General features: G+C 45.9%; 1 protein-coding gene across 1 annotated transcript in view; it reads left to right on the top strand.

Annotated features, from left to right (window-relative positions):
• Positions 1-20,485: 20,485 nt before the first annotated feature.
• The window catches only part of PSD3 (pleckstrin and Sec7 domain containing 3), a 100,145-nt gene continuing 99,887 nt past the window's right edge, over positions 20,486-20,743 (top strand). Inside the window, exon 1 of the mRNA XM_035310195.1 lies at positions 20,486-20,535. The gene's annotated coding sequence lies outside the window, so the exon portion shown is untranslated. The remainder of the gene's footprint in view (positions 20,536-20,743) is intronic.

Here is a 20,743-nt window from a genome sequence, read left to right on the forward strand (position 1 = left end):
CGGCGGCGGGCGGGACCTTGGGCGGCCCCTGGGCCGGAGCGGGGCGGCCGTTGGGCGGGGGTGGGACCGTGGCGTCAGAACCGTAGAATAACAGAATCGTAAACGTTGGAAAAGAGCTCTGAGGTCTTCTGGTCCATCCCTTGGCTACCCATGTCACCAGCTAAACCATGTCCCCAAGCACCACGTCCAGCCTCTCCCTGAGCACCCCCAGGGACGGTGACTCCACCACCTCCCTGGGCAACCCGTCCCAGTGCCTGACTGCTCTTTCTGGGAAGAAATGTCTCCTCATTTCCAACCTGAACCTCCCCTGGCACAACTTGAGGCCATTCCCTCTGGTCCCATCACCAGTTACCTGTGAGAAGAGGCCGACCCCCAGCTCCCCACACCTTCCTTTCAGGTAGCTGTAGAGCAATGAGGTCTCCCCCGAGCCTCCTCTTCTCCAGCCTAAACAACCCCAGTTCCCTCAGCCACTCCTCACAGGGCTTGTGCTCCAGGCCCTTTACCAGCTTGGTTGCCCTGCTCTGGACACGCTCCAGGGCCTCGATGTCCTTCTTGCAGTGAAGGACCCAAAGCTGAACACAGCACTCAAGGTGTGGCCTCACTAGAGCAGAGTACAGGGGGATGATCACCTCCCTGGTCCTGCTGGCTACACTATTCCTGATACAAGCCAGGAGGCTGTTGGCCTTCTTGGCCACCTGTGCACACTGCTGGCTCATGTTCAGGTGAGCATCAATCAGCACCCCCAGATCCTTTTCCTCTCCACAGCTTTCCAGCCACTCTGCCCCAGGCCAGTAGCGTTGCATGGGTATGTTGTGACCCGGCACCTGGCCATGTTGAAACTCATACTGTTGGCCTTGGCCCATCGACCCATCCTGTCCAGGTCCCTCTGCAGGGCCTTCATACCCTCCAGCAGATGACAGACTCGGTCTGCCTCTGCAGGGTTAAACACTGGCCCTGAGAGGGTGTCAGTGCAGCCAATAATAAAGATAAATTACAAATAATAAATAAAGATACATCCCACTTTGTAGTGAAGGGTGGCCTGTGGAAGCCAATAATAATAATAACAACAACAACTTCAGCAATGGCAACAACATTAACAACAATAACAACATCAACAAGAACAACAACAATAATAATAACAATACAAACTAACGTAACAAGGCAATCCCTTCACAGGATTCCTCTTAACAGAATAACAACATTCCTTCTGCCATCCCCCACCTCAGGTAACTGACTTTGTTAGCCTTTGCACAGAATTAAGGTGAAGAGGGAAATGAAGGCTTTGTTCCTAGCTTATGCTGCTCTCTGTGGAGCTTTCATGGTTTTTCTCTTGATTACAGACAATTTTTGTTAACGACAGCCCCAGGAAAAAAGATGGTCTAAACTAAAATGAGGAAGGAAAAAGTTGTTTTAGCAGACACATTAAGAGAGCGGTGTGGAAAGAATGAAGAATCTGCACTGTGTGTTTGTACGCTGTAAGTACACGTGCAAGTGTTACCCATGGTTACATTTTTTACGTTAAAAGCACTGAGCTTGGTACACAATAAAGCATTTTTGCAGCATGGCATGAATCATTTTGATAGTTTCTATAGCAGAAGCACATATGAAGCGTGATTGCTGATGCAGTAATTGCCTATTTCAGATCTTTTTTTTTTTTTTTTTTTTTTTTTCCACTTACAAACAAATTGTATTTCAGCTGAGGGCAGGGAATGAGTGGCAAATTCCAAAATATTTAAGGTCTTCCTTTGTTTGTCTTACTATATGGAGGCATAAATGTTGTTCATAGCCATGTTGTGCTGGGAGATTCCTTTACATTTGTAAAAGTTTTCTCATTTCAGCTTTTCTGTGTTTGCTTCCTTGTCAGGAATGAAACCAGAATTTGAACTGAGTAGTCATAAAAAGCAGGTTCTGTTCTTGCTAACCTGAACAGTCAAACAGATGCTTTGATTTTAAACTTCTTTTGTGTAGCCAGGGAATAGAAAGGAGAATGTGATTTTTGTATTTGAGCAAAAGAGTTCAATGTAGTGCAGAGAAAGAATGTACAACAAACAGCAGTGGAACTCATTGTAGGCCCAAAATGATTCCTTGAAACTATTTGGCAAATGATTTTATACAGACATAACTTTGAGAAAACTGCTTATGAGTTCATCTAGTGAAGTGGCTAAGACAAAACTTGTTAGTAAAGCTGTTCTTTCAGCTCTACATTTTTGCCTCATACATGGGTTTGCCACATTCCCTGATATTTTCTCATTTATGTTCTTCTAGAAGTCCAAGGGAATGTTCTTCTTTCAAAACAGATGATACGGAGCCACGGTGGCAGAGTGAGAGGACTGTATATCCAACTCGTTTGCTGCTTATGGGGCTGTTTACCATTCCACAAAATGGTGAATAGGAGCTGTGTTTTGCAGACATAACGCAGCTCACAGATAGTATTGAACATATGGGAATGACAGTGCTGATCTTGTGAAAGAAATAGTGCTGAATAATACCTGTTCAGAATGTTTAATTTTGGTAGAGTTGATGAATCAAATACCGTTTTCTATTCATGCAGCTGTGACTGCCAGAGATCCCCAGGCAGAAATGGTTTATTAAAATGTTTGTTACCAGTGGAAGCCAAAGCTCCATGGAGGCAAAACGCAAGAAAGTGATTTGTTGCTGTACTACATTTATGTGTTGTATTCCCTCCATGCAACATTTTAATCGATTATCATTTTCCCATGGCGCAGGGAAACATTTTAGCTTGATCTGTATGTAAATGACCTGTGAGTGTGGGCAAGCACTGGGTAATATCTTTTATCTCTCTCATACTCTAATTGGAGGTGGTGATAATAGATAAAGGTAACCATCCTTACCAAAGGCCTTAACACTTGCAGGAGCAGCTTTAACTTCATTTGTGATGTTTGCTTAAACAAATGCAGAGAAAGTGAATCAGTGCTAAGTTCTTCTGAAAACTGTGAAAGCATGATACCTGTCTTTATTACACTAGGCAGGATGTTCCAATTTGTGGATCACAGATTTCATTTTCCTTTTGTGTAAAGGATAAAACAAGGAGCTTTCCCTCTCTTTCTCCATGAAACCTTCTGCTTAAGCTCTTTCTGTAGAAAGGCTATTTTCAAGTGTGCTAGCAGTAGGATTTCTTGCTGCTCCTTTAAAGCTACGGCTGGTTAAATAGTTCCATGCCATTGGTAGAACTTGAGACAGGTGTGCAATGTGCTTAGTTAGCCTAAGAGTAACAGGCAGGCTTCCCCTGTTTTTACAGATCTCTCATTCTATGTGCTGCCCATCATCATCTTGATGGTTCTGGTCCTGGATGAGCAAGCAGTGAATGGTTTCCTGATTTGCAAACAAGACAGCATTCCTGAATATAATGTAGCCTCTTGGTGTCTTCCCAGTAGGCCAGAACACGTAAATAGCTTCTCATTTCCATCTTCTCAGCTGTTCCATATGAAAATCTGTGTGACAGCTTACCAAACTCAGTGTTTTCCTCCATGGTTTTCCCAGCCACTTTGCAATCCTCATCCCATCAAAACAATCTACATTGTATATAATTAATTGCTGTGTGGCAACAATGGGAATACCTACCCATACCAGTGCCATCCCTGTCTTACCACTGGTGAGAGTCACCATGCTGCTCCATGTGGCCAGGGCCTGAGGAAGTGCTCAAACCAGAGTCATCTTCAGGTTTCTGGTCAGTGATGTTATGTCTTCCCTTTGCTGGAGAAGGCAACACAGTGCTTTATCCCTCTGGGAAGCAGGTCCCTGCTGTCCACACTCTGCATCTGTCCACTCCACACCCTGAATATGGGCTGACATTTGACGCAGCTCCTGACCATGCCAGGGTGGAGTCCATCAGCTGTCTTGGCTTCTTAGATCTTTGAGAAGAAGATAAAGGGCAGAGCAGGGCTGTACAGCTGTCTGGAAAGGAATTAGAGAGCTGGTTTATGCTGCTAGATTTTTATAAATATTTGGGTGTCACGGTGCCTTTTGTCATTGTTTGTATCTGCACCAGGAGGAGATAAATTTTACTGTATCAGATGTTCTCCACTCATCTTGCAAGTACCTATAGCACAAACTGAGTGACAGACCACTCTGCTTCTTTGAATTAAGTACAGAAGAAAACACTCAGATGTGTTCCTTGTTCTTTTATAGAAGACTTGTTTCTTAAAAGCTTGATTAAATGATTTTTCCTTTTATTTATTTATTTATTTTTATTTAACCCCTGGGAAATCTATAATGATTCTAGAAGACGGGACATGTTAAAGATAACACACATATTGAAATCCTCTAATCACTTCAACTTTTTGTTTAGCAAAATGGTTTTATTCCAGACCTCTGATTTAAAAAACAAACAAACAAAACAAAAACAAAAAAAAACTGCCCTATCAATAGCTCATAAGTATTAAGTTCAAGGACTTTATTAATGTGTTGTGCTTATTACTTGTCCGCTGTAATTGCAGTTGTTTACCTCAGAATATCTCCTTGCATTTTATGAGTGATATTTTTTAAATCTGAGAATTAAGTACTCCTTTTAGTTAATCCCTTTCCAGTTGATTAGGCAAAAACCAATGCTCTGCTTGCACATTTTCACAGATGGGGTGACATACGGTGGCTTCTGCCGCTGCGGGTATTTCAAGCACAATGCAGCTGAGAACTGTAAGGTCTGTGCCGGAAAGGAGTTGACGTGAGTATGCAGATGAAGGTTTACATGGGGAATACCCAGCTGGGTTGACTTTTTACATCACAGGTATTAGCTCAATTAACATTTTCCCCTGTAAAATTAAAGCCTACAAAAGATGCAAATGAAATACCCAGTTTCTCTTTCCTAAGCTACACTTCTCTATTGCCTTCTGTTATTTGCTGTATACAGTAAGTTCAATTCTGGAGGTGCAAAATGAGTTTTTTCTCTAGGACTTGGCCAAATACAGGTTGCACGTGTGATCTAGTCAAGTTTCCTTGCCCAGAAAAGCAAGCTGGACATGTTTAACCTGAAGAAACCCATGATTCTTTCAGTGGAGGGTGAAACAACATTGTGCCTCCTAGCCTGAGTCCTGACAGGAGGCCTTATGTGATGGAGGAGACAAGAAAAGCACTCGTTCCGTCAGATTTGATAAAGGCAGATAGTTTCCAACACAGGAAGGCTTGCTGTGGAAAGCACCTTTCAGGTATTCTTGCAATCCCATACCAGGTGCAGATGAGGAGAACGGGCATGGTCCTAGGCAGGCCACAGAGGGTGGGGGAGGCGAATATGGCTGTTTTCATTGCTTGGATTTCTTTCACCCTCTCCCAACAAGGATCCAAGATGAATGCAAGCAGGTTGCTCTCAGATGAGTGCATCCCCTTAGTCTTGCTGTTGTCTGTGCTGCTGGGGAGCCTTGCCTGACCAGCTGGCTGCTTCTGCTCATGTTGCTCAGTGCAGCCTGGCCCCAGCAGGGACCAGTGCAGCATCAGGGGGTGGCTGATTTACTGTGGGCCTGGTTATCCTGGGTGGAGAACCATCCATGGTGGCACACAGCAAACATGTAGTTTCTAGGTATTTTGTTCTTTATCTCAGTCTCTCTCTAATACCAGTAATACTGCTTAAATAGCGTTGTCCCGCGTAGCCTGCAGCACAAGTCCCAGTTAATGAAAGGAACTCTGTGATGCCTGTGTTTGGCCACCTTGGGGTTAGTTAGGCAGCCAGTCATTTTATTGTGAGCAAGCTCCTCTGCCCTAATTCATCTCCTGAGTTTGGGAGTGAGGCCTGGAGAGTCTTTGAACAAAAAAGCCCAAAATAATGGGTTAGATTTCTGAGCAAGGCTAAATTACCAACTCCAATAACTCACCTCTCCCTTCTATTTTTTGGTGCCTTGCATAGATAAAGATCTCTTTCCTGTAGAAACACAGTCTTGTCCCACATGCCTGGAAAAGTTGTTCCCTCTTCCAGTCCTGTGGTAAATAGCCTCTTTTTTAGCTTCTCTTCCCTGTAGTGAGATTGAAATGAGTACTGATAATAGGCTTCTCATTCTGCCTTAGTTGTTTTTCCCTAACACACCAGAAAACTGCTTTTCTTGGTACCACATGATGAGAAGTTCCCCTGATTTTTTTTGCCCAAATTCAAGAGGTGCTGCTGCTGTTTATGGTAATGAGCTGCAGGTCTGTTAATCACACAAGGGAAATTTGCAGCCTTTGCAGAACTTGTCAGCTACCTCTGCATCTGGCCAGCATGGTCTGTTCACCACATCTCTCCTTCCCACATGCATCTTGGAGTAATGAGAGCACAGCCAAAGGCTGGACTACTTCATCTAACTGAGAGAGAGCTATGGTGAGCACGGGTTGAACATGCTGAGCAGGATATAATTTGGCCAAATGAACTGATAGGCTAAGAAGCTGGAAACTGGGAGCAGAACAGACAAGTTCTGCCACCAGGCTCCTCAAAGCAATCCCTAAAGTGGTATTAGGCATCAAGAGCTGTGAGATACCTCAGCACTCCTGGTGTGCCTATAGCACACAAACAAACTACAGGTAGGCAGGTACAAACTGAATGGCCATGCAATGTGAAGAATGTTTGCAGGTGGGCTTGGATCACCTGGACACTGTAGCGTACATCAGTGCCCACTTCCTTAAAAAAATAAAAATAAAAAAATACAGGCTTCTTTTTATCTGCTTACATCAAGCCATGTGGAACAAATTATTTCAATAAATGAAAAACAAGCAACACCCATGTGGTTTAATACGCCATCGCCAATATTTCAGAAGCTGATTGTTATTGCAAATAGATCTCTCTAATAACTTAGTGCGAACCTTTTTATTTATTTATTTATTTATTTATTTTAAGTTGGGAGATCAGTACAATTGCACAAGAAGCTTTGATAAAGAGTCTGTTGACCAATACAGCTAAAGGAAAATGATTGTATGTGAAGTTCCAATCTGGAGGGAAAGTCTTGAATGGCAGTAAACATCTGAGTGATTCCAGGTGCATTTCTACTGCAGTGATAAAAAATAAAATAAAATAAAATAAAATAAAATAAAATAAAATAAAATAAAATAAAATAAAATAAAATAAAATAAAATAAAATAAAATAAAATAAAATAAAATAAATAACAGCCTGAACTAGGAAGCATTCTGATACTCATAAGCACCTTATGTTATAAGCACCTTACGGTGCAGGAATATACCTATTTTAGAGAGAATCCTCCCAACAGAATCGGCTTTCTACTAGGAAACCCATGAGTCATAGCAATGATAGGCAAATTAATTTAGTCATTCATGTGAAGGGCTTCAAATATCAATACTTACCAATAGGATCCTGGTATTCTGAGGTCCTGCACGTCACTGTATTTACTTGGAAGCTACTGATATCCCAGCAGTTTGATGTAGTCAGTGTTGAAGAACTATCTTTTTTAGACACCTGTAGTATTTCAGAACAATTTTTTTTAAGTAACTTACAAGAGAGAACACCTATCCACATGGAAGTCTGTCATAACAGTCAACTCTTCCACCACACTTTACAACATCTGCACAGCCTCCAACTTTATATTACCTTGGTCATGATATGCTAAATTAAGCCAATTGTTATTTCTAGACCTGTCTGTCAAGTGAAGGAGTTGTGAACTGGGATCCAATTTGCCTAGGACCAGACAGACTGGCAAAAGCAGAACTTGGCTTTGAAACCAGGTATTTCTAGCTCCATGTCCCCCAGAATGTGTGGTCTGTAAGCATGGAACATTTTCCTCATACTTGGTGACAGGCAGCTCCAGTAATCACTGCTCACCTCTAATGAGAATGTAGACTTCTGCATTTTTGCTTTATCCAGCAGGTAGCTCTCCCTCAACACAGGCAGCAGTATGTACAGGAAAGGCTGAACAAAAAACAATGTTGTTTTAATTTAGAGAAGATAGTACTGATGGTTATTGTGATCCCTATACAGGTAATTACAAGAGTGCTTCAGGACAGAAAGGCGTAATCTGTTCTCTTTGTCCATGGCGGATAAAATAAAAGCCAGAGACTGAAATTAGAGGAAGGGAAATTTTGATTAGATGCTTTCCACTTGTTAAGATAGTGAAACGTGTGACAAGATTGCCGGGAAAAAGTAGGATATCCAGGCCTGGAATTACTAGGAATGGTTGAAATGGTGATCATGCGTTTACATAGCAAGTATAAGCGAGATTACCATTTTAAACTGGACTGTGGACACAAGAGTAGTGGTCCACGAAGCATGCAAGGTCCATGCTTCCCAGCCAATGGAAAGACAATCTGGGAAACTCTGCAGCCAGCAGGGAAGTGGCAGATTTCTGTCCTCTGCTCTGATGAATTACTCCAAGTGTTGGGGAAATAACAGTAAATACACCATTCTGTAAAATGGTGACACTTTGACCAAGTGCTAAGTAATGTATTTACTCATGGCCAACCCTCTAAGCACCATCAAGACTTTGGGGCAGCAACCTGGGTATTTACTAATGAGTTGCACTTTGGTAACCAGGGAAAGTAGCCAGGGAAAAAAGGAGTCCTCTAGTTAGAGCCAGCAGCATTTCAAAGGGACCTGCTGTGTTGCTGGTGTTGCATCACTAATAATCAATCACCTGTGACAGCGGTGCATGCAAATCACAAGGAGCTTCGATCATGAGAAATAATGAGTGTGACATTACGTGAAGTCTCCATTCCCACTTGCTCTTTTAGACCTACCTCATGCAATTCTATCAGTGTTACCCATCTTCCGTTTGTGTCTTCATGGATACCTAAAGCAGGCAAGAAAATTGCCTAAATGTGTATACCACTAGCCAGTGCTGACTGCTGCCCAAAGGGATGTGCTTCTCTGTGTCTTTTCTGCAGAACAAGCATGGATCAAGTGCTGATTTCCATTAACCTAATTTTCCCCGAGACCTCTGTCCTACTTCTGTTTGAAATTAGCTAACTGTTTCAAAAGATACTACAGGAGGCGGGGCAGATGAACAAACAGATAACAGGTAGCGTAACCCCGTAAGCTCTGTTTTCTTAGAAAACTGGGCTAAAAAGAGCACTGTTTAATCAGGCTGCAGCTGCCTGCGAGTTGGTCAGGTCTGGCACTCAAGAGAAAGTCTTCCCCTCAAAAACCAAGGGACCAAATCCAGCACACTCCCCAGGGACTCACAATGAATACAAAACTCTGTCCCAGGCTGGTCTGGTCGAGTACTCTCTGGTCCTATGTTCAGTGCGGCAGCAGCAGTCTGTGGGCACGGGAGCTGAAAACAGCCTTGTGGCTGAAAGACAGGACTGATTTCGGAAGGACTGGGTTTGGTTCCTGCCTGTGACAGTGCCTTCTTTTGGGAGTAGGAGTAGGAGAATTTAAGGCAATGGGTTGAAGGATATGGCAAGGAAAGAACAGCAGAATCACAGTACAATGTGCTGCCTTACAGGACAGCTAATAATGTCTCCTTTTCATGTGATTCATAGCAAAACAACAGCTCTTGAAAATGTCATTCCCATCTAATTATGACCTTTTTGGGTAAGAAGCAATGGTTAGAAAGCATTCTTTTTTTTTTTTTTTTTTCCTGTACCACTGGGTGAACTGTAGCTGCATGAACAGTTTTGGGTGGTTGTGTACCTTATTTACTGCAATATGCTCTGGTATTTGAAAGCATTCCACAGTGTTCCTCTTCAGGGCGGCTTTCATTCTCCAATCCATCCCAAGAGTGTGAGTTTTCCCCATATTTGTTCAGCCAGTCACAGCAAAATAGTTTGAATTACGTGGTCCCATCCCCTGAGAATGATTCCACTCCATGCAGGGAGCTTTTGACTGGTAGATTGTCGTCAACTTTAGAGATCTTGGTGGCTACAGATGCATTAGTTATAAGCAACAGGTTGTGTGGTACGTATATTACCATATTACCATCACCCACACCTTTTACAGGGTTTTATATATAGGAAAACTCATACCTGCACTGGCTGTTATGACAGATGATGTCAGTCTATTCACTTCCACCAACGTCCTCTACCAGACCTCCATGAACACACATTGGCCAAAGGAGACTTTTGGAGTCTATGCCAAGCACTCCCTCCTCTTGTAAAATATCCCTTGGATCCCAGAAAACTTCCAGCCTTTATTAAATTCAAGCATGGCTTTCCAAATGTAAAAAAGAAAGGATCTTTGGGTGTCTCTTTTTGCCAGGTGACCCTACTGCACATAGCACAATTCTTCTTTTAATGTCTTTGAATGTTTTATATGCAGAAGACAGCCTTGGGTGAGGTATCATCTTGGGTGATACCCATTTGCTTGGGTGAGCAAATCATCTGGCTGCATGAAGTTCTGCTGTATAGCTTGAGGACCATAGCTTTAATACAAAGACTGCCTGTTGAAATGCATTTCAAAAACAGATTCCCTGCATTTCCTGCAGGGAAAAGATTCCTGTCATGCCACCATATGATATGGACATTTTGGATCATCCTAAGCCTCCAGTATTTGTTTTCGTTAGTTTGAGATCAAAGCTATTAATTAAGCTAGTCCATTATTTAAGCAAGTTATTTTGGCAATAATCACTTTCCCATTATGAGAAGAAGAAGGGTTTTCCAATGTTCTCTTGGCTGTTGCTAACCTCCAGTGTAAATATGACTGCATTTCACAGGTGTGTCTCAAGAACTGCTGCATGAGGATTTCTTTGGAAAAGATGGACCTTTTTATTTTACATATAGGAAACTGATCTTCTGTTGGTTCCAAAGGGGCTTCTAGGTCCTCATCAAATAGTAACCTACTAAAAGAGGTAAAGAGCTCTCATCCAACTCAGCTAATCCCCTCAAATTCAAACCCAAGTTGTGAGTTAGGTTTATGTATTTGGGATTACGGATTTCTTGAATACTGAAAGGTATTTCTTACTCAAGCAGGGAGGGAGTAGAGACAAATCTGAGTGCTGTAGTAGATCATTCTCTACTTTTTCAATCCAGTTCCAACAGCTCAGACTCAGGCAACACAGGGAAACTGAGGCCTTCCTTCAGGGCTCAGTTGAGCATGGTGGGCTCCTGAGACAGTTGTGCCGTTGACAATTTCGTGGGGCTATGGGTGTGGTAAGTGTGCTGGAGCTCTTGCCTCAGCATTGTGCTTGATCAATGTCTGTAAAGGTGAATATGGATCTGGGATATTTGGGTCCCAGTTTTATAAAGCACTTGTGTGTGTGGTTAATTTCACGTATGTAACTATCTGCAGCGGGACTGAAGCATGTGATTAGTAGGGACTGACTGGGAGGCGCCATGCTGAAAGACATCTGGTTTATTGCTATGCAGAGAGCAGACCTTTCATATTGACTCTAACGCTTGCATCTGTGGTTTGTCATGTCATTCATGTCATTTAACTTCTCTGCCTCAGTTGTCTCATCTGAGAAGTGAGAATGCTAGGGTTTGCCTTTTTACCAGGTGATGTAGGAGGATTAATTCATGAGTGTGTGCCCTGGACTTCAGAGAAGTCTGACAGTATGAAAAACTATAATTAACAATTGTTTGTCTTGCACTTGAAAACACTTGCACAACAGCCTGATCCTGAGCAGCGCTGACTGTTTGTCACTGCTGCCCTAAGCAGTGAAGGTTAAATGTGCTCAGCAGGATCAGAAACAGACTAAAAAAATTAAATTTAAGATAGCCAGTAGAAATCTAACATTTGGGAAGAACCTAACATTTTTTGAACCACAGGAGGCTCCAAAGGCCAATGCAGTCAGTGATAGCTTTCCCTGACTCCAACAGACTTTCAACCCAAGTTTGTATCTCCTACAACTGTCTCAGATACTTATCATTTAATCACCATGCATAACTCTTCACTTCTATTTCTCTCAGAAAACAGGAATCTAATGTGTTCTTCAGGCAAGGAGTCAAGTCCTTCTGAAGTCCAAGAAAAGGAGGAAAACAGCATGTTGCTTCTGCACCTGCTATCAAAAATCTACTATCCTAATTTGAAATATAAATGGAAAACAATTTTGAAGGATAGGAACACGTACTTGTGGAAGTGAGTGGCTTTTTCCCTTGGGCTGAATTTGGACTTGGATTTGAACTTGGGATAGTTATGGAGTAGTAAAGGTTTTATGGAGCTGTAAAGACTCAGTATGATGTTAAAGAAGAAAAATTCAAACTCTTAGAAATGGAGTAAAGAAGGGTTGTTGGATTCAAAGCACACCAGTTTCATCTGGATCTACATGGAGATGGTGAGTGATATGGAATGGAAAATGGCAGACAATGTCCACCAATGTCCATCTCAGCTGTTGAGATAAAACCCACTTTACAGGAGATTTGATCTCTATGCTAGGGTACTGTATAGTCAATTTCATGCCTTCTGCAGTCCAGGTGAGAATTTCCTGAAAGTAAGGAGACAAAAAGAGGTCGATGCTATATAGCCTGCTAGCCTGGCTTTCAGTACAGCCACCTAGGGTGTGGAGGAAGATGTATGGAAATTGTGAAAACTAATCCTGAGTGCTAACCCAGAACAGGCAGGAGCTGTTTCATCCAGTTGCAGATGGAAAATAAAGGCTGAGTTAAAGGAGGGTGGGGATGGGGTAGGAGTAAAGGTGATAGCAGCAATTCATTTGGGGGGGGGGCCCCCGGGGGCCGATGTAGAAAGAAAAGCTGAAATGGAAAGTAATGCTTCTTGTGTAGAGCATTCTGTCTGCACAGAGTGGGCCTGGATAAATCCGGCATTTGGCACAGCTTCCAGATGGCGGGCAAGACTAAAAGTGGGGTGGGTGGGAGCTTCCTACAGCTTTCCTGCTGCTTATGCAGAATGGGATGTTGAATGTCAAGTCTGTGTACCCATCTTGCTGATGGAGTGTTGACCTCTGGCCAGAGGCAGGGTGGGAATGAACAACTAGCTAGGGAAAGAGCAATATTAAGCAGATAAGTGATTGCATGAGAGAGAAGGATTGGGAAACTGGAAATGTACAGTAGCAGGGCTGGGACCCTTCCTTGAGGAGGCAGCAGTGGAATGAAACAAGATGACAGAGGAGTTGAGAGCTCCTGTGCTGGGATCTGGGTTTGAGTGCTGTAGAAGGCCAGGGCTGTGAGGAGCAAGAGGTGGCTGGTGTTGTGAGGAAATAGGGAGGTACATGAGAGGGTAGAAATTCAGTGGATACATGCTGAGCTTGACACCTGGGGAGGGAAGAAAGAGCATAGAAGGGTTTGAAAGGAGGTCTTGGGTCTTGCTTTGGAGAGGACCAGTAAACACTGTAGGGGATTTGCATGAGAAGAGAGGACAGGGTCTTCCCCTGGTAGCTCTTTTTCTACATACAGTTTCAGTGTGTGATTTATGCATATATTCCCATCATCTGATGCAAAGCTATGCCTCGCTTCTCACTATATCCTCCCAGGAATGGACTTGTTGGCCCTTGTTCCCCTAGGGCTTTTAATCTCCTTTTATGACCCTATAAAGCTGATGTTAACCCAGGAGGCTGTGCTCCTTGTTTGGCAAACTGCCTCCAGGAAAAGGACTATGGAGAGGATAAAATGCTATACCCCCCCGCTGACAACAGAGCCCTGTGAGCTGCAGACTGGAGGCTGTTGTCATGGTGTTGTACCTGGTACCTTGACCTGTCTCTGGTGTCACTCTCCCACGGGACACATAATACCTTCGGCTCAGGTCTTCTTTGGCTTTGGCTTCTGTTCTCTGCTGTGGGAACTGTGTCTTTCTTTGTTTAGAAAATCTGTCAAGAGAACCGTCTGCAGAAACCTTTCCCTTCCAACCAAAATCAGTAGCAATTTGTCCACGATTGCTGGGCTTGCTCTGTCCAAGTGAAATTTGCTTAATTGTCTATTTGTAACCTTGGATCCATCATTTGTGACTCATGTGTGTTCACTGTATGGAGAGATCCAAGGAGGGATGTGGATGAACAGGGTCATTTCTAGCCGTTTGTTACCCACATCCGTTGCTGTTCTGTCTAAGGAGAGGAAGCAGATCTTGTTAGTGTGACTGCATGCTTCATTCCAGTATGGAAATGGCACTCCTGAAAATGTACTGCAACATCACATGGGAGGAGGAGAGAGATTTAGGAAGAGGAGGGTGGATGAGAACTGTGCAGTGTATTTAGAACACTGTAAACATGATCTTTTTCATACATACTACTGAGATCTAAGTCAATAGTTGGCCCTTTCTCCTAAGCATGCAGGCTGAGACAATAAAATACCATGTACCTCACTGGAAAGCTGAGCACGGCTGTTCAAAATCTCACTTGCCTAAAGTGCCCATTCTGCTTGTTGGGTGGAAGAAGTAAAATGAGAGGCAATAGCTGCATGAGGAGGAATTTCTCATGTTCAATTAGAAGCAGAGTCCTGCCACTTGCGGTAAAGACAGTGAGATGAAACATAGATGGCCAACCCATTTCTTCTTGTCACCTTTCCAACAGGGTGAGGCTGCTTTATTTGGTTGGTTTTAATAGTTTCATTCTCAATGGTATTAGTTCACTCTGCAGCTGTAGCATTTCAGGTAGTGGCTGCTGCATCAGTGTCCCAGAGTTGTGGGACATAATGATCCCATTTTTTGGAGGACTGTGGGGTGATGTCTTATGCTTGCCTGACTCTGAAAGCTGCTTGTAGCATGCCAATGAAGTCACAGCTGTAGCTGCAGCAATCCTCCTCTGACTCTGTTTTTCCACACACTGTTAGCACTGTTAAAAGGTGATACTTAGGGATGGCTTGGCATGATGTGCAGTCCCAGTCCAGACTGAATAATCTGTGGCAGAAGAAAGAAGGCACACATGAGCTGGGGAAAGCCATACAGGGGGATTTTACAGGAGGATCTCAGTGTCTCAGGAAACCAAAAACACAAAGCCACAGTACCTTGGCTTGAAATGTAAGTTTCCCTTGATCATAACATACCATACATTTTCGGTTTTTGGCATCTCCTTTTAGAGGTCAAGACCAGAGTGATTTATGTGAGACTGGCTAATGTTTCCCTAGAAAGGATATAATTCTGTAGAATCCTATATGTTGTTCTGGAGGGGAAAAGACCACCTGGAGCATTTTTGTTCTGCTCGAATGCAGTGTGGTCCCCTCCCCTGTGTGTTGGATCGAGTGCGTTTTTGAACACTTCTGGAATTTCCTTAATGCCAAAGGTCTTTTCAAGATGATGTTGATGTTCATGGAAAACTCTTTCTTCTCTTGGTTGTTAGTCCAGCTGTGTGTGTCAGATTGACTTGTGGGGCTGGTGTGATGCATTAGCAGTGCTAGAATCACAGAATCACAGCATGATTGAGGTTGGAAAGGACCTCTGGAGATCATCTGGTCCAGACCCTGCCAAGCAGGGTCACCCAGAGCACGTTGCACAGGATCGTGTCCAGGTGGGTTTTGAGTATCTCCAGAGAAGGAGACTTCACAACCTCTCTGTGCAACCTGTGCCAGTGCTCTGTCACCCCTGCAGTAAAGCTTTTCTCCATATTCAGATGGGAATTTCTGTGTTTCATTTTGTGCCCGTTGCTTCTCATCCTACCACTGGGCACCACTGAAAAGAGTCTGGCTGCATTCTCTTAACACACTCCCTTCAGATGTTTATACACATTGATAAGATTTCTTCTCACTCCTCTCCAGGCTAAACAGGCCCAGCTCGCTCAGCCTGTCCTCGCACGACAGGTGCTCCAGTCCTCTAACCATCTCTGTAGCCCTCCTCTGGACTCTCTCCAGTAGCCCCATGTCCCTCTCATACTGGGGAGCCCAGAGCTGGACCCAGTACTCCAGCTGTGGCCTCACCAGGGCTGAGCAGAGGGGCAGGATCACCTCCCTCGGCCTGCTGGCTATGCTCTCCCTAATGCAGCCCAGGATACCATCGGCCTTCTTGGCCACCAGGGCCCATTGCTGGCTCATGGTCAGCCTGCTGTCCGCCAGGACTCCCAGGTCCCTCTCTGCAGAGCTGCTCTCCAGCAGGTCAGCCCCCAGCCTGTATTGGTGCCTGGTGTTATTCCTGCCTATGTGCAGGGCCCTGCACTTGCCCTTGTTGAACTTCATGAGGTTCCTCACCGCCCAGCTCTCCAGCCTGCCCAGGAAAGGGAGGGTGCTCTCGGCTGTCACCGGCGGCCTGCTCAGGGAGTACAGACCCAGTGCTGACAGGCTGACTGGGGAACCCTGCAGCCCTTTTTACTAAAGAGAAGGCCAGAAAGAGAGATTTGATTGAGGTGAGGGAGGGAAAAGACTAAGAGAGGAAATAACAGCAGAGTCCCAGAGGTAACCGTGAACCTTACAAAGCAGGGCATTCATCAGGATTTTCTGTGTCGTCCAGTTTTACTGGGGCTAATAAGGACATTTCTGAAGGACAGAGACAGGCACATCAGGGGAGGTACCTGTGCTGTGAGGTTTTTCGGAGAGAAATGTCAGATTGGACATCTCCAAAGAGGACGGATGAGATTTCCCATCAAATGCTCTAATTTTGGCCAGTTAAAGGGCAAATATCACTATCTGGCTGTCATTTCCTTTCCTCCCAAGGAACATGTCAGACGGAGGAGGGAGGGAAGTGAAATCTCCGGAGAGAAGAGATGGAGGATCTGGAAAACTCACATTTCCCAGAGTCCTGGGCATGGCAAGACTCTAGGGAATTGTCAATGGGGGAAGAAGCAAGGCAAGAATCAGTTAACCCCTGAAAGAGAAATTTCCAGGCGTTTTGAGTCAAAAGCCAGCTCAGCTGGAGAACCTTCAAGGAAAGAGCTGGGTGACGTGTGATGATGCTGGCACAGATCTTAGTACCGCTCCCCACAGTAACGCCAGCTAGCCTGCCGTGTGTGCACCAGCACTTTCCCTGCCATGGCTGCCACTCAGAGCTTTGCTGTAATGATTTATTACCGCTGTCTGTCTTTTCTTAAAAATAACAGAAAGGTTACTCTCTTTACACACTCCCAGCTCTTTCCTAGTGTGGACCTTACCTCTGTATCTGCTGTTCCCCTTGTGCCATTACAGCTACTTTTCCAGGCTTAAGTCAGAAAGAAAGGGTTGTGACTGTTCTTCTGAGTAAAACAAGAAAAAAATGTTTTTGCAGCTGTTTCCAGAGAAGTCCAGACACACAGGAGAAAATCCAATAAATGATATACTCAGTATTTCCATCTGTGGGTAATGGTGTTTCTGGTGGTGTTTTCTTTTTTTACTATTTTTTTTTTTGTATTATTATTATTATTTTATTGCTAGCCTTCTCTTTCCCCCACGGAGGGAGGCAATCTCTGTTTGATTTGAAATGCAATGTCCTGAGCTGTTTTCTGGCGAGCACCTGGATGATGGCTTACATGTGTTTTTTCCCCTTTGAATAAGGAGGAATAAATTGGAAGTGAGTTTCCTGTACTCCTCTCATCTCCCCGTGAGAGGGGAATAATGAGCAAGAGAGCACCTTTATAGCCAAAAGATTACGGAGGTTATGCATGGGTTATTCTTTGCAGACCACTTATTGTGAAATAAATACTCATTTTTTTTTCCTTTTTATTTCTGAGGGGGTAGGGTGGTGAGAAAAGGTATTTTTGGCAGTGAATTTTTGCCCCAGAAGATCAATGTTTGTGTTGGGAAGTCATGGGAAGAGCACAGTGCCAGCAGGCCCAGAACAGGCGCTGTCACAGCAACGCCAGCCCCACAGCCACCCCCAGCATCTCTTTGTGCAGTTTGGCATGACCCCCCCTATGTGATCCAGCCGTCCCTCCTGGTGCTTTCATCAGCTTCTCACGCTGCCATCCATCGTGTCCCACAGCTCCTGGCCTCACCTCCTGTGTCCTAGTCACCTGGCTGGCAGCTGGGTTGCCTGCCCTCACATTTTGCATGTCTCCAGCTCACCCGTGCTGCTCCCGCTGCCACTAATAGCTGGTGGCATGGGGACCTGGGGTGGTGTCAGTGCCCTTTGCTGGGATTTGCAGCAGCTTACCCACTAAACCAGGCTGCAAATTCATGCTGAGTTGACTGTTTGCCACCTCCACAAAGGTTGGCTGCCGGCTTTCCGCCTCTCTCTCTCTCTCTCTCTCGTTTTTCCCCATAGATTGGTCTGTGTTAAAACACATGCCATTTGGTCGAACGTAAATCCTTAAGCAATTCAGAGCACTCTGTAGATATGACAGCACTCATAACTGCTTTTTTGTGCCAGCTTTTGCTGCAATCATTTTTTGATGTAGCTAACTGAAAACTTATATCAAGTTTTTGGACAAAAAAACGTAGATTTCCTTCATAAACATACTATTAAAGTCCCATTTCCCTGATGAGTGCCTGTTCATAGAAATGTTTTGGGATTTAATATGGCCCTGGTGCAAGAAGTGATGATTGATGGTATAAGAAATATCGCCTTCCCCTGTGCAAACCTTGGGGTGGGTGGTGCCAAATCCCATCACCCTCCCTAGCAGTGAAGAAAACTCACTTAGATGCCAGCGTGGCAGAGGCTTGTGGATCATCCTCCCCAAAGCCAGCAAACACTCTCCTCTCCCAGCCTTATGGCACAGAGCGTATTCCTGGCAGCCCAAACGTCTGGGTGACTCAGGCCAGAACCCAGGGCCAGGGAGAAAACGTCAAATTCTTCTCAACTGAACACAAATAGGAAAAAAAGGCAAATCGAAGTGCAGCGGCCGCAGCTGCCACCTATGTGCCCAGGTCTGTGCGGCAAGCAGTTGTGTGGAACAGAGCGGTACCAGCCCCCACACCCCCCCAAAAAAGTGTCTTTGCTTCCAGCTGCCTCCTGGCCGGCATCAACATTACCTCAGCCTTGCCTGGGAGGAGGCAGACGGAGAAAATCACCTCCTCGGAGACCCAGACACTGGGTGGTTTTTTTCCGCTGCGTTAGCCAGCTCAGATGTGGCACAGATGGGGAATCCACAGACCGTGCCCCCGCGCTGGCTCGTGGGGCCTCAGAGGCACATGAAGCAGATGGGACAAACCAGCATGGGGGCAGACAAGAGCCTGGCTCCTCAGGCAAGGCTGGGATATGGGTGAAGCCCCCCAGCTCTCCTCCTTGCCCTGCCGGGGCTGCCACGTTTCATGGTGCGCAGATGGATGGGCCAGGGCTCAGCCCAGCCTGAAGGACCAGGTGGTGGAGGCACCGGCAGGGCCTCGTTCTCCTGCAGGGTGGCATGGGTGGAAAGCAAGCGTGGCAGTGGTTGGGTGAATGTGGAGCAGGTGGTGGTGAGAAAGGAGGTATCTGGGCTAGGAAGAGTGCTGTGCGCTCCGTGTGACATGGCCCTGCTGGGAGGAGCACAGGGCGATGCTGCTGGATGGAGGCTCCAGGCTGGCTGGTGCTGCTGTCCGTGCTTGACTGCCATCAGGGCAGCCAGACGGAGAAAGCTCCAGGCTAGGACACATCATGCTTTATGCCTGGACTTACCTTTCTGCTGCAAGGACAGGATTTGTTTCTGGTGCTGGAAAACCAAAAGGCTGAGATCGCCCTGGTGCTGGCAGGGAGCAATGGGGAATGAGGCAACGCTGTCCCTTCTCCTTGGCTGCAGGGATGCACTGTCCAGAGTATGGGGGCTGGGCACACTACGCTTGTCTCTGTGGCTTTGTGGTGGTGCACCTCCAGTGCCAGGACTGCCCAAATCCCTTCCTCACAGCAAAGCGACTGGAGCAACGCTGCCTTCCACCTGACGGTTTGTTTTCCAGTGCAAGGGCAGGAGCAGAATTAAAGGGATCAGAGCATCCTAAGACTCCCGACTGCAATCTGTGTGAGTCAGTTTGCTGGCCAAAAAGGCCTTTGGCAGGAACCTGTTTCTTGCCCCCAAACTGCGGCTATGGAAGAGGACTTTCTGAATGCCCAACTATCCTCAGCCCAAATGCAGACCCCTGGCCCATCTGCAGGAGTAACTCTGCCAGGGGTGACTGCACCAAGGCCGTGGAGGCAGGGTGTGCTGGGCAGCGGGATCACCCTGCACCCCTTGCTGCGTGAGGGAGGTTTCTCCTGGCTGTGTGTCCCCAGGAGCGGATGGCCCCTTCGCTGCTGTCCTGCCCACATCTTATGCCTTGTCCTTGGGCGATAAAGTGCCACTGGCGGTGGAGGAACCCTGGCAAAACTGCACGTGGCCATCTCTGAAACGGCAATGCCTTCCCATCAGGTTTCCAGTGCGGTATCACCCCGATCAAACCTGGGTGCCCAGCAGAAAGCCTAACTTCTTCAGCCAAAGAAACTAAAGCGTTTGGCGGCTACTGAGCAAAGCACAAATTCGCAGCAAGACAGGAGGCTGCCTACATCCTCCTCCCGCCAGCCTGCCAGCTACTTGGCGTAGCTGCTGCGAGGGGGGCCGTGACACCCCGGGGTATTTTCTAACTGCAGCTTCTGACGGGGAAACCCGTCTCTTGCTAGCAGGGACAGGTTGTAGTTTCTGGTTAGAGAAACCCCGGCGCATGACGGCGTGCTCGGAAACCTGAAGATCGGGGAGAACTCCCAGTGAGCTGTGAAACATAAATCGGCTCTGAGGGCGCAGACGGGGCTGCTCTGGAGACATCTGCGCTCTTTCGCTTTCAGGAGCCAGGCTGCGGGGAGAAGCCCCTGGGCTGAAAAAATGAATATTTATTTATTTCCAGCGAGAAGCACTTCAGGGATTTAGGAGCGCAGCAGAGCACAGCACGTCCTGACGCCTGCGGGCTTTGGGGAGCGCCGCTCACAAGCGCCGTCGTTATGGGTAGGCAGCCTGTTTCGTGTCCCGTTCTCCGGCAATCCCGACCCCCCCCCCCCCGCCCTTTTCTTAATTTTTTATTCTTTAATTCAATCTTTTTTTGACGAGCACGTGGTGCCTTCCGTTCCTCTTCCCCTTCCTTACGTCCACCCCCACCCCTCGCTTCCCCTTCCACCCCCCTTCCCTTTTCCCTTCCCGGCCCGGCCCGGCCCGG

The sequence above is a fragment of the Oxyura jamaicensis genome, chromosome Z (assembly GCF_011077185.1).
Source record: "Oxyura jamaicensis isolate SHBP4307 breed ruddy duck chromosome Z, BPBGC_Ojam_1.0, whole genome shotgun sequence".
Taxonomy (NCBI): domain Eukaryota; kingdom Metazoa; phylum Chordata; class Aves; order Anseriformes; family Anatidae; genus Oxyura; species Oxyura jamaicensis.